The 13,529-nt window shown below is 32.4% G+C and overlaps 1 pseudogene; it reads right to left on the bottom strand.

The window, feature by feature from the left end:
* The window catches only part of LOC107637111 (signal peptide peptidase-like 4), a 32,595-nt pseudogene that overhangs the window by 13,764 nt on the left and 5,302 nt on the right, over positions 1-13,529 (bottom strand).

Below are 13,529 nucleotides of genomic sequence, written 5' to 3'. Positions count from 1 at the left end.
GTAACATATGTACCCAGCAGCAAAAAAAAAATGGGTGTTGCCCCACGCGCTCCATTTTCACAAACATACGGTTAAAAAAGAAAACTAAAAATTCTTAAGCATGTTTGCACGATTCTTCTTCTTAAATAAACAAAAGAAAATAACTAATAAATTAATTTTTTTATTTATGCATATGTTCTATTTTTTTTAGAATAAATCACAATGAGTCCAATTAGTTTATTAATATACACATAAATTGCTTTGAATATGAGCAACTTGATATTTTAAAAATTTTTATAAATCACATCAAAGACAAGCAATTTAAAAATTGAATAAGAATCAATCTAAGTCAATTATATTTAAGGTGCGCACTATAATACAGATCTAAGTTTGGCACACAGCGCTGGGGCAGGAAATTGATGGCTTAACTAGTTGACTAGGCATAACTGCATAAGCAACGGAAAATCATTATTTTTGAACCCTTCGCTGGTTTTTTTTTTTTCTTTTTAACGCAAGGGAAGGGTTTTTTTTTTTTTCTTAACGCAAGGGAAGGGATACAAAGAAGGGGTTTGAAGTTTGAACCTGAATAGTGGAACAGGACTTTTCTTTTCTTTTTAATAGTGTAACCTAAAATTTAAAGAAAAATATTTGTTAATTATTCCAATTTTCAGGAGAAAAAAAACTAAAAAGTAGAAATAGATAAAACACTAACATTTGAACCAAAAAAGTATGTTAAATAAGGCTTGGTCTTGCGTATGATATATAATTTTGAATTTTTTTCTATCAAGATTTTTGTTTTTTCTTTTAAGTATTATACTTTTGTTTTAAAAAAAATTACTTTATTTTAAGCAAGTAACATATTTTAAAAAAAGTCATTCAAAAAGGTTTTATCAAAGAGAAAAATATGTTGTATTATTTTAATTTATTATTTAAAAAAATATGTTTAATATTATTTTAAAAATAAACATATTTAAAAAAATAGAAAAATAAATTTTATTGATATTTTTTAATAAAAATAAGCTTTTAAAAATATTTTTGAGTTTTGCGGATATATCTGATATCCGATCTGCAAATGTGTAGATCGGATCGGATCCAAGCTTAAAAACTGCGGATATTGGATCCGATCCGTTCCGATGATTTTAGTGCGGATCGAATCGCAATTTTGGCCATATCCGATCCGATCCGTGTTCACCGCTAATCTTCATAATAAATATTTAACTACTAATTCAGTGCTAAATCAATGAAATTATGTATTTAAATACCACTTAAAACATTGATTTTTGTATTTTTATTGTAGATATATATATTAATTTAATTAACTTTATTTTTTTACTATCATTATTTGCATCAATCCTTCTTTATTGTAAATTTTATTTAAGTTCTAAAAAAAAATTTGTGTCATGCGTATTTAATTAAATTAATTAGTTAATATAATTAAGTCATTATAATAAATTGTATTTGATGAATTAAAATAATTAAATTAAAAATATTTTTTAAAATATGTCATATCAATTCTATCATTAAGTGTAGAAATTTAATTTTTATATAATAAAATAAATAAATATAATAGATGAGTAATAGAGATAATAGATAATAGATTAAAAAAAATTAACAAAAAGATGACAAATTTTCTTTGGTGAATACATCCTCCTAACAATGTTTTCATGAACAAGCCCCGCTTTCTTTCTTTTTTGTCAGGGCTTTTCAGGCACAAGCGCGGCTCAACTGTAGAGCCGCTTTCTTTCTTTTTTGTCAGGGCTTTTCAGGCACAAATGAAAACCCAACGAAGCAAACAGAATTGTTTTTCATGCATCCACTAATAACGTGCTCTCATTCTTCTAACGGATCTTCCATGCGCTGCGCGGCTCAACTGTAGAGCCGCTTTCTTTCTTTTTTGTCAGGGCTTTTCAGGCACAAATGAAAACCCAACGAAGCAAACAGAATTGTTTTCCATGCATCCACTAATAACGTGCTCTCATTCTTCTAACGGATCTTCCATGCGCTGCGCGGCTCAACTGTAGAGCCATTTCCTTCTGCTTCGTCCTTTGTCTTTTTTGCTACGTGTCAATCTGAAGCTGCTTCTATTCTATCTCTATAAAAATACCTCTGTACCATATAAATCACCTATATTTAAACATGTAGATCGCAATATGTAGGGGTGTTCATGGATCGGATCCGATCCGCATATCCGCGGTATTTATCCGAATCCGATCCGAGAATTGCGGATATAGATCCGATCCGCAAGGCTTTCGGATCAGATCGGATTGGATCCGCACACTAATCGGATCGGATTGCGGATTTTGTGTTGGTATCCGCATATCCGCAAAAATAAAGAAATAAATAAATAAATATTATTTTTATGTTTTATTTAAACTAATAATTATTTATTATTTTAATTTATTATTTAAAAAAAGTATATTTAATATTATTTTAAGAGTAAACATATTTAAAAGAATAGAAAAAATGAACTTCATTGATATTTTTTTAATAAAAATAAGCTTTTAAAAACAATTTTGTGTTTTGCGGATATATCCGATATCCGATCCGATCCAATCCGCAAATGTGCGGATCGGATCCAACCTTAAAAAAACTGCGGATATTGGATCCGATCCGATCCAATGATTTTAGTGCGGATCGGATCGAAATTTTGGCCATATCCGATCCGATCCGATCTGCGTGCAGCCCTAGCAATATGTACTTTAATTTATGATCTAAGAACTAAACAAATAATTTGCCATTATGATTTGTGGTGTATAATTAAAAAATAGTTAAATTTTAAACTGGTCTCTAAACTTGTAATTAAATTTTAATTTTATTCTTCAACTTACAATTGTTTTAACTTTATCTTTAATGGTAATAATATTGATTCATGGAATGATGAGGTGGTTAGACGGAGGCCACACTAAACTGATAAAACGTCGCTGTTTTATTTTTGACGTCTAAATAGAATAGAAATGATATCGTTTAGGATATTTCGAGGGATTTTAATATGTTAGAGTATTATTTTATATCTCTCACGAAGTCTCTTCTTCTTCTCCTTATTTTCTTCAATAGCGCCATTTTAAAAGAAATTTTTTTGGTGTTTTTTTTGAAAGAAAATAACCACACTGGAATCATCTCATTTCTGTCCAGAGTGGTCTAAGGAGAAGCATTTTGATTGATAGAGATACTAAAATAAAATAAAAAACTAAATACACATTAACTACTCTATTTTTCTTGATCATAGATTTTTTCTTCATTTTTTTTTTGCATTGTTAAGTCAATATCCATTCATTTATCTTTTTTTTTGCATTTGTATTTTGTCGGTGAGTTTGTGTTAAGGTTTGCTTTTTGTGATGTTTTATTTTTTTTGTTTATTTTTGTTTGTTGTGATCATGATAACTATTTTGGGAATGTGCTGTAAATAAAAGTAGTTTTGTATTTAGTTTATTAGTTTTTATGGTAGGTTAGAGTTTAGGTTAATTGTACGTTCTTAGTTGATGGTGCCTCATCTTGCTTTTTTTTTTTTTTTTTTTTTTTTGAAGATTATGATGTTAATGATCAATTTTTACTTACAGATGTCTTTTGATTACTATTGTGTATCACCATAGGAATCCTTTATGATGAGTGTGGATGGTGTCATTTCATACAATAAAGACCATACTTCAGAAATGCCTAGACTTGATCCAAATCTGTTAGATATGTTCTTTATCAGAGACTACTACAAACAGGTTGAATATGATAAAATGGAGCATTGTTGGTGGTTGACTCCTAACAGATCATTGGAGACTGGTTTAAGAGAACTCAATTCTGATACCGAGCTTCTGGAGATGTACTTCCATGCTAAAAAAAACAATGAATTGGTGCATGTGTACAATGAATGCATAAAATGACACATGCATTCCATATCAATGCTCTTTCTGGCCAGGCATTATGAAAAAAGTTAATCTATAAGACTGTGTTTGTTTACAGAGACAAAACACTGGAATAGAGAGACAGAGACACAAAATCGTGTTTGACAGAAGAGACATGGACAGAGACAATGTGTCCAGAGACACTGAATTAGTGTATTTTTGTGTCCATCCTGACAGAAAGGACACAGAGACACTAACAAGGGAAACAACTTATTTTTCATTTTTTCTTTCATTATTCTTGTTAATTTTTCATAATTAAATTTTTTATTGTTATATTTTTCATCTCAAATTTTTTGAATGAAAAAAAATGAGAATAAATTAGATTTTCATAATTTGTTCTAGTTTATCACCAAACAGAATACAAGAACACAAAACTTTGTGTGTCTGTCCATCAGTATCTTGTCCTATCCTATTCTCATGTCTTGTCCTATCCTTGTAAGATCCGGTTAATTAACGGCTAATTAACCCATAAATGAGAATTTATTCTAGAAAGCCAAAAATGTTATTTTTATGGCTAAATGTGATAGAGGAAATTGAGACGAGAATTTCGGTACCAATTTTATAGAAATCGGACCAAGATTGGACCGAACGGGCCAAACCGGGCCAACCGGACCCAAAGTGGGCCCTTGGCCCAACTAAACTAAACCAAAACCCTAGTTTTCAACACTCTCTCTCCTCACAACACACTCAAACACGCTGAAATTGAAGAGAGGGGAGGAAGAACACTCTCTCAAGTTCTTTCTCTCACTTGATCTTCAAACCACCATAACTTTTGATCTAGAGCTCCGATTGCCGCTCCGTTTGCGGCCACGCGTTCACCGCGGAGAGCTCTACAAAACCCATACAATTAATCTTGAGGTAAGCCACGTTTTACTGTTCGAAATTCCAGCCCTTGATTTCGAGTTTCATGAGCAAAAATGTTGAGATTTTGGGTTCTTTGATGTTATAGGACCCAACTCTCTTGAAGGAGAAGGTTAATCTTGTCTCCTTGGACCTTGGGTGTGGTAAGATTCTCAACCCTAGTATAATTTGTTGTTCTATGATGTTTGGGTATTGAGATATTGTGTATGGGTATGATGATTGTGGCTTAGGTTGTGTATATGTGAATATTGGAGCTTGATTGGTGATTTTGGAAAGCTTGGAAGAGGGTTTTGTGTGATAAAATCTGTTCTTGGAGGTGTTGATACCTTGAGAGCTTGTGGACAAGTGGTTTGGAAGTGCTCCGGTTGAGCTTGGGGAATCGGCTAAGGTATGGTTTTAGTTTCCCGTATCTAATATGTAATGTGGTAGGAAATACTTAGGCTAGAGGCCCTAAGATAGGCATTGAATTGTTGGTGTTGTTGAATGGTTGAAATATATGATGTGTTCATATATGTGATTATGAATATTGATGCCTTGATTGTGTGAAATATGAGAAATGCATGTTGTGATATATGCTTGATGGATGATTGAGGTTGAATTGATGGGTGGTACCATGTTGATGGTGAGTATGATGTTGATTATGTATAATGATGGTTAATTGGAAATGGTATTATTGGAAATTGGGATGAGGAAGGATGTATGACATGATATTGTGTTTGTCCTTTAGCCATTTGATTGAGAAGTGTTAAAATGGTTGGATGTGGTTTTGGAAACCTTGGTAAAGTGTCAATGTGTGAGTTGAGGATGGCTTGTTGTTGATTTTGGTACATTTTGAATGATTTCAAAGAGAAGGGTTGAAATTGGCATGTTTGATTGATTTTGAAAAGAGTTGAAAGTGGCTTGTTTTGAAAATGGCACCTTGTGGTTTTGTATGAAAACATGGTTTTTGGGCATACTTTGACGGGACATAACTTGGACTACGGATCTCTGATTTGTGCCAAATCTGTTTAGAAATGAAATTGGATCCGGGATGTCCATGCCGTTCGAAGAACGGGTGAAAAACGATTTAAAATGAGGAAGTTATGTCCGTCGGAAGATTGGGGTTTGAATATGTAAATTCTACAGCTTTTAACTTAGAAAATTTTTAGCAGAATGACCCCTCGCGCGTAGGCGCACTTGGTGCGTACGCGCCGTTCTTCGAGAAAGCGCCATCCACGCGTGCGCGTACGCGTGGACCTGTTTTCATCCCAAAGTTGATTTTTGAGTTTTAAAAGCCAAATTTCATACTTCTAAGCCTCCGATCTCACCACTTATGTCTTAAATCATTATGATATGCCTAGCATGAGAAAAAGGGCTAGTGAATGTGGTAACTTGCGAGTGAAGCAAGGGAAAAATGAATGATCATTGAGGATCAAAGATGATTATGTGAGATGCGGAGAATGGCGGTGGAAGTGCTTGTTGTGCCATGGGCCGAAGGGCCGTAATTGTTAATGAATTGGCTGGTTATGGATTTAACCGTGAGCCGGATGGCTAGATTATTGCCGTGTTACGGCGGAGCCATGTTTATGGCCAAGTATAAATGCATATATGATGTTGATTGAATTGTGAAGGTTTGCACTTCCACCATTGGAGATGAGGGTTTCCCTGGGTAGTAGCAATGGCTAGCCACCATGTGCTCCAGGTTGAGACTCGAAGCTCTTTTGACCCTATGTCGTAAGTGTGGCCGGGCACTGTGAAAGGCCCGGATGAGCTCGCCCCCATAAATATTCACCAGTGATGGTGATGGATAAATATTCACCAGTGAGGGTGATGGATATGGATCATGATTATGATCAAGTTTATGATGAGTATAACTCGAGTTGGGGATGCACGACAGAGGGACAGTCCAATGGCTAGCTACCAGGACTTGTCGGGTTGGCTCTATAACCGACAGATGATATCATCAGCCACTAGGGACAGGCATGCATCATAAGCATACTACATGAATTGTTTGAGATTGCCTATTTGACTGCATATTACTTGCTATTTGTCTAAATGTCTTAATTGTTCTTATTTGTAAATCTCTTGTCTGATATAACTGTGTTTGCTATATTATACTCCTGCTGGTGGTTGGGAGGTCTGAAGGAATTGGAAAGGGAAGTATTAGTTAGACTGAAGAATCTTTAGTCAGTTGCCACTTACGGTTTAGCTTGTTTATAAGCTTTGATATTATCTGGAGGAAGTTCTAGGATTGCCTTCGGCTTTCCTCTATTATTATGTATTATATATGTGGAAGCTGTTACCGTGCTGGGGACCTCTGGTTCTCACCCATGCGGATTTTGTGGTTTTCAGATGCAGGACGCGAGGCTTCTCGTTGAGGCATGCTGGAGACTTCTGGATTAGCGAAGATCCTTTGTTCTCGGGACTCTATTTTGGGATATATATTTTGTTTAGATACTTTTATCTCCATTAAATAATACAAACTGTGATGACTCCTTCTAGAGGGGGATTTTGGAGATTAGATTTCTGTATTTGTGTCCCTTTGGATTTTCCTTGGGGTTTTCCTTATTTTATTATATGTATATATTGCTATGCTCGAACCGGTTACCTTCGCAGCCGGATTTTGAGTCTTGATATTCCTGTTTTTGATACTCTTTATATATATGATCTTGTGTTAGCTTATCCTTGCTCGTTGTGTTAGTGATCGGAGTGTTGCGCTTTTGAGTTGCGGTTTTTGTTTACCCCTTTTTTTCCACAAGGCTCCTAGTTATAATCAATCATTCATACTACTATACGTACTAAATTTTTGTTTTAGAGGTCGTAATACCTTGCCATCTCTGAATTATGACTTAAGCATAAGTCTCTGTATGGTAGGGTGTTACAATCCTGTTCTCAGAAACAAACGCATCCTAATAGACCGCAAACACCCAAGTATAAGAAGATTCCAGGAGAACCAAAGAAGAAACGAAAGAAAATTGTTGATGAAGGTCCTGCGGGAGACAAGAAGCAGAACACCACCAAGATGAAGAGGACATGTAAAGAAAATTCTTGCCACCATTATAATATTAAAAAAGTCACAACAAGAGGAACTGCCTCTAGATAAGGTTGAAGATGAGGTTGTAGCTGTTGCAGCAACTGCTATTGATGTTGCATCTGATGAAACTGTTACAAGTACTGAGAATCAAATTTCAAGTGCTGCAAATAAAGTCTAAGATGAAAGCAATGCTATTGAGATTAAATTTGATATGAGCCAACATGTTATGTTAGAAAATAAACTTTCAACAGGTATTAAATATGGTTTTCTTTTAAAATTCCTTTGTATTTCTCTTTCCATCCATTTGAATATTTTGCTATAACTGTTAAAAGGGTAAAATAATTGCTGTGCACTTTTAGGTAAGGCCATCAAAACTTACCCCTAAATGAAGCAACGTCGTACCAAAATTATTTCACTACTAACAACTGTACTAGTTTTAATTACTCCACCAGCCATCACTGTTCTAGTTTCAAGTACTTCACTAGTCACCGTTGCTCTAGTTTAATTTCAAGTACTTAACTACTACCGATTGTTCCAGTTTCAAGTACTCCATTAGCAACAAGTGCTCTTATTAATCCAATAGTTGGTGTATTTGTAGCTACAACTTTAAAACTGAGCAGTTTCATGTGATTTGTACCAATTCCGAAATTCAAGCCACTAAAAAGTTCCAAGAATTGAACTAATGCATCGAGATATTTTGGTGGTGACATTTTGGTTTTAAACATTTACCTTTAGAGCTATTAAGTTCCATGTCTATGTTAGAGTGTATGTGTTATGTTTCTTATTTAAATACTCTATCTGTGACATATTTTTTTATGGTGTCTAGTTTGACACACGAAAGTTTAAAAATATTTTATATAGTGTGAATGTTATTAGTAAATATTTTCGTTTTATTACTGTTCTTTAGCTTCATTTTTAAATTATAAGATAGCAACAACAATGACAAAATAGAACATTAATAATTTCTATTCATCTGTTTATAAAGTACAACCATCATATTTAGACTTTTCTATTATACAATATCTAAATTGAACTTCACCATTTTCATGCTACGCAGACAACTGTCTCAATTACTAACATAATAACTAACAACAAACAGAATGCCACTTTTAGAGCCCTAACTTCAGATTTTAAGCTTCCAATCTTTCTGATGAATTTTATTATCCATTCCTTTATTTCAAATCCAGGATCAGCTCTATCAATTATTTTTTCTTCATGCTGAACTTTGTCAGCCCACAAAAAAAAATCACACCACCTCTTGCTAACACTCTGCAACCACATTTCATGGCCATGGAGAAGAAATGTTATATATTGAAAGAGCAACGAAATTAGCTACATACATTAACAAAAACCACTGGTTGACCTCTCTGAATTTGCATCTGTCCTTGACCATTTGAGGACGGATCGGCTGCCACACCCACACCTCTCTGGAAGCCGTTCGTAAATGTTTTTGGTGGTTCTCCTCTCACAGCTTCTCTCAGAGCGTCAGTTGTTGGAGCTACCAACAATGCTGTTGCCTCCACCCATTATCACCTTTTCAAAACACGCCTAACAACGACAGAAAAGAAGAAGGATAGTGACTTCTAATGGTAGACGCAACTTTTTGGAGTTCAAATTGGGATTAGAGCTATAAACTACTATAAGAACTAAATTGAGTTAAATAGTTATAATAATTTTGTAATATAGTTATGGATTATCCCGCGTAACCTCTGTCCAACTACGACATCATTCTGTTCACGAATATTAGTCAGAATATACCTCAAAGACGATCAAAAGTCAATATTGTTAAGACCAAAAATAAAGTTGAGGCAATTACAAATTAAAAAATAAGATTAAACCTCGACTACAAATTTAGTTCAAGAACCAATTTGAGATTTAACTCATCGAATAATTCATAAGTTATTATGATTTAAATTCTAAAGAAGAAACAACATAGATCCACTGTGATTCGTATTATATTTTTTCATAATAATTAGAATATAACTATAATTAAAAAGGTATATTTAAAATGAGTATTTAAGTTTCAAATTATTGCATACACAAGGTTTTTATGTATATACACATTAAAAATTATTTTTTAAATATAATAAATTAATTATATTACGTATATATTAAAAATAATCATCAAATAAAATATTCATATAAAAAAAATATTAAAATATAAAATATGTATAAAAATTAATTAAATAATAAATATTTATATATAAATACATGTATAATAAAAAAATACGATACTTTGCTCTTTTTTTTTTAAAGGAATTTAGCATTCTTCATGTTAAGGTATTATTGTCAAAATAGACCATTTAAAATAGAATAAAAGTAAGAATTTAAGCATTCAAACATAAATCATAATAAAATTTAAAAGTAATAATACAAGTGGTGATCCACCATGTTTGAGTGATTAATTTTTGGGTTAATTATTCTATTAATTTTTATAATTTTATCAAATTTATAATTAGATTTTTATATATGTTTTTTCAATTGATTTTTTATACACTTTTTAGTTTTATAATTAGGTTATTTCTAATATAAAAAATATTAAAATTAATTGAATATTTTTTTTGTAAATTAAAAGTATTTATAATTAAAAATCTAATTAAATTTTTAATTGTATATTTTTTAGAAAAAATATTTTGTTAATTTTAATTTTTTGACAAAATAAAAAAATATAGAAATCTAATTAAAAATTTAATATAATTATAAAGACTAATAGAATAATTAAACCTTAACTTTTTTTTAAATATATCCATGAATATCATATGTTTGATATCTACTAAAATCTAAAACTATTTTATATTATCAATAAATTACATTAAAAATTTTGAATAACCTTTACATAATAAAATTGAAAATAACTATAACAACTAATAATAAATAAATTATACCGTGAAAATTTTATTCCATAAAAGTATTCAAACTAAAGCATGTTTACATCATTTTTCTATCTATTTTGATTTCTCCCTTTTCAATGGAAAATGAGTCAAATGACTAGTGCAAGTGGAGGTTGGACCACAAAACCGTACAACAGCGTGATGTATCTTTGAATCGATAAAATAGTGTACGACTTGTTCCTTTTTTATTTGGGGCCACTCTGGAAATAATTAAAAGATAAATTTAGATATTGTTACTTTTGTTATGTATAAAAAGGACTTAAGACTTAAGAGTTAAACACGGAGATATTTCGTATTCACTAGGAGACAAACAATAATATTTTAGGATCATGTTATGTAGGCATAGAAAGATGGCACACAAATTGGTTATTTATATGTGAATACAGAATAATTTATATAATTATATTTATAATAAAATATAGCAATAATTGAGTTTTTGTGTTGATAAAATATTTAGCTATTTTACAGATCCAAAGGAGATGAAAAATTCTATTTTCATAGTGAGAAATTTTGTTACAGATTTTGAAAATTTTGATTATTTTAAATTAATAAAAAATGTATCAAAATTTTCTCTTTAAAATGACAAAAATTTTCATAGTGAGAAATTTTGTTACAGATCCAAAGGAGATGAAAAATTCTAAGAATAAAAAGAAAAACCGAAGAAGAAAAGAGCAACAGACGAGCTCTTCTTTGAAAGAAGCTTCTGAACTGAACAATAAGGTAGTCATAATATCTAATATCAAATTTGGCTTCAAGTTAAATTTGAAAAAACAAGTTCAGTTATTTACTATATATGTTCCAAGTGTTTATTGCTTTTTACTTCTAATAGGAGATAAATGGTCATAATATCAGACCCCAAACTGATGGAGCTAATGGAGTTTCCGAGGCCTCTCAGTCTAATACAGAAGACAGCACTTTTGTTCCTAGAGAGTTTGATGATGGAGATATAGATGAGGAGATCGATCCTGCATTACAAGAAAAACTTGACAGGTGGGGCTAGACTATATTCTAAGTGCAGTGTTTACACTTCATGCTAAAATTTGAAGTTGTATTTTTCTTTTTGTGGATGACATTCATTATCTTTAGCATAGTTGCAGTGGCAGATCACTTGCACTATTATCTTTATTCTATCATATGGAGAGGACATAGCATCAGAATGATTGATGAGCTCTTTCTTTCAACAAATTGTATTTCTTGAATCATGTATTGCTGGTTGCATGTGAAATGACGTGCTCACATTCGTGTATATATGAGAGAGAGGGCAATGTGACAATATCCAAATTGATTTCATTGTGTTTGGGATTGGCAAGTGACAAATGTTTATTTTATATTTGTTCCTATGTTGGAGAATTTTTAGTAATCTTTGTATCCCTAGCAATCTAGCAATAGGTTTTTCTTGATCTTGTATGTTTAAAATGTTTCAATAAATAATGCAACTTGTTTTAATCTGTGTGTGCATGCCTGCTATTGAAGAACGTAATGGAACAAAAAAGAAATATGAAAGGGTGGGAAAGTGACAACAAAAACAATAAGAAATCTCTAAGTTTCAGAGTGAAAATGATGATTGATTACTTATGATTGTGAACTTGTGTTATGATTATGTCAATAATTAACTTCAGAAACAAGATGTAACTCCATAACTAACTACCTAACAAGTTTATTTAATGCTTTCTATTTTTGCTCCCTGAACTGATTAAAACTGTGTCAGAGTAACATAAACCTAATTAAGCTGACTCAACTCATCTTACACACACTAACAAAGTTCTAATCTAACAATATTACTTTTTGTATTCTGGTACTTTGCAAAATTTGTCTAGGTACATTATGGTAAAATTATTGGTTTTTTGGCCAAAATTTGTTTTTCATTGAGTATTTAATAATATTATTATGATCATTGAATTTACCCATTTGATATTTTAGTTTCCATAGAAGGAGAGCCTCGGAACAACGATTGAGTTGTCTCCATGTGACCTCAAGGTCACGGGTTCAAGCCGTGGAATCAGCCACTGATATAATTATTAGGTTAGGCTGCCTAGATTACGCCCTTTGGATGCAGCCCATTCCTAGATCCTAGGTTATCGCGGGATACTTGTTCATCTGGCTGTCCTATACTTTAGTTTCCATAATTGACCAAGCTTATTTCACACACACAGAGTTTAACAAAGTAGCAATATGTAAGGGGTATGATGTAGGAATAGAGAAGAATTAATCAATTCGAAGAAATTTAGAGAGAATTAAGAGGGAGAGAGATAATTCCATAAAAAGAATTCCAGAAAAGGAACTATATTCATTACTCAATTCATGATTTTCTATTATATTTCTGCAATATCTATTTATAGTAAATCATTACTAATGAAACTATCCTAATTGGGCCTTGGCCTATATTTTACTCATTACATTACATTTTTCTTAACGACAACCTTGCCCTCAAGGTTGTTGAAAAAAAAATTTAAAAACCTTAATTACAATTAATCTTAAAGTAACATTTTTTTTCCTATTCCTATTCTACTGTCTAAAATAAAAAATTACCTCCAGGATCCCACTGTTTAAAAAAAAACTAGGCCCTCCCTCTTTTTAAAATATTTTTTGGTTGGCCTAAATCTATTTGTTGATGTGAATTGGACTCTTGTTGAGGTAAATTGGGCTTGGCACATTGGGGAAAGGCCCAACACTTGAGGAAGGAACAGCTCCTCATGCTCTGCTTTCTCATTCTCGTTGCTGCACTTGAGAAGAGAGGGCACCATCCCAAAACAGCCACCACTCATCTCTTGATCAGTCTGCATCTCCGCCGTCTGCTTTGCCTGGGTAGGCTCCTGTGCTGCTGCTTGGTCCATCGCCACCCATGGAGACAACACCTCGTCCCGCTTCTTCTCTGTGCTCCATCTATGCTCG

The sequence above is a fragment of the Arachis ipaensis genome, chromosome B4, assembly GCF_059453495.1.
Source record: "Arachis ipaensis isolate K30076 ecotype BB chromosome B4, ASM5945349v1, whole genome shotgun sequence".
Taxonomy (NCBI): Eukaryota; Viridiplantae; Streptophyta; class Magnoliopsida; order Fabales; family Fabaceae; genus Arachis; species Arachis ipaensis.
Note: the sequence above shows the minus strand (reverse complement) of the source record. Positions and strands in the feature narration are given on the sequence as shown.